The sequence below is a fragment of the Echiichthys vipera genome, assembly GCF_963691815.1.
Source record: "Echiichthys vipera genome assembly, chromosome: X".
Classification (NCBI taxonomy): Eukaryota; Metazoa; Chordata; class Actinopteri; order Perciformes; family Trachinidae; genus Echiichthys; species Echiichthys vipera.
The window spans coordinates 44737945-44739521 of record NC_139825.1 but is presented as its reverse complement, the minus strand read 5'-3'; positions in this window follow the sequence as shown (position 1 = coordinate 44739521).

Here is a 1577-nt window from a genome sequence, read left to right as displayed (position 1 = left end):
TTTTTAACCGGGGTCCAGGGTAAACTTTTTCCAAAAATCCAGTTTCAGCCGTCATGTGTGGACAGGAAAACCTATGAAAACGGCAATTTCCTGTCGACATTGTTTGACGTCATACTGTGCAACTGTAAACAGTCAGTTGTAACCGCATAGACTTGTGGAGCACTCTAGACGTGACCAGCTGAAGGAGGCGGATTTTGCGGTTTCATGTGGACGGAGATATTTTTTATCACACCGGTGGGGTGTAGACGGGAATTTGTTTTTTAACTGGGGGCCATAAAAGCTCAGTTTCAAAAATACCTGTGTTCATGTGGACTAGGCCTAAGACCTTATGTGAGGACAATAAGTTCAGATCCCTAACCCTAACCCTTATAAAAGGGACACCCATATTTTTTGTTATTACCTATGTTATGTTATTTTATCTAAAAGAATCACTGTGCTCTAGTTTTTCCATCAGGCAATACAGGGGTGTAGTGGCGTCTTTATGCCCCTAAATGAGCACCTCAGTCAAGGGTAAACACAGCCGATGCGCTCAGTGCATATTCTGAATCCGACTGGACAGAAGCATGACTGTATTTCAATGTGTTTTCTAAGGTAAGACGAAAGAAAATGGATAGAGACATATAAAAGAGTAACACCACAGAGTTATAGAGGTGGCGAGGAAGTTGGCAGAATATCCCTGCACTGTTATGTTTTCTGTCGATTATCCATGACACTCGGAAGCCGAAGTTAAAGCTAAAGCTAAGCTAACTGCACACGAAGAGCCATGTTAGTCCCTAGGCCAAGTTACTGGGATATACAGAACACTAACGGGGTGTAAGGTGTTTATATGTTTATACCAAACCATAGATATGGTGTTAATGTAAAGGAGACAGTGATATGTGTCTGTATATATGTTAGAGTAAAAACGGTTGAATGTTGATGCGCTCAGTGTATTTTCTGAATCCGACTGGACAGAAGCACGACTGTATTGCAATGTGTTTTCTCAGACTGTCCAGTAAAGCATGTGAACGAAGCCACGCTGCGTCTTTATTGAAGTGTGCAACATGTAGCTTAATTACCTCGTTAACTCATCAACTCACACTTCATTCAAACTTGGCAAAAAAACAAAATTATGTTGTTTACACTGAACAGTCGATTCTGATTGCGGCACACTTTAACCCGCCTCAAAGCCAACGCTGATTGGACGTTTGCTTAGCTAATGGGTCCAAATTTTCTCTGTTGCACGTTACCAGACTGATCTGCAAGTAAAAAACAATGGATCTACCTTAAAAAAGCACATTTTAGTCAAAAGTGCAGGCCTGTTTACATATATATTATCAGTTAGCAAGGTAAGTCAGCGTGTTTTTGGTGTGTTGAGTTACAGCAGCTAAAACCACAGTTTTTACATGTGTTAAAATAAACAAAATGAAAGATGCGTCTATTGAGTTGTTTGAAATGTGGCCACATTAAACTGTTTGGCAACCAAAGTAATAAAGGCGTACAGTCTAAGCATAATGTTCTGCCCTGCTCTTTACATTATTCAGACGCTAAACCCAGTGGAGGTCAGTTTGAATAGAAAACAGGGAACAGAAGCGGAC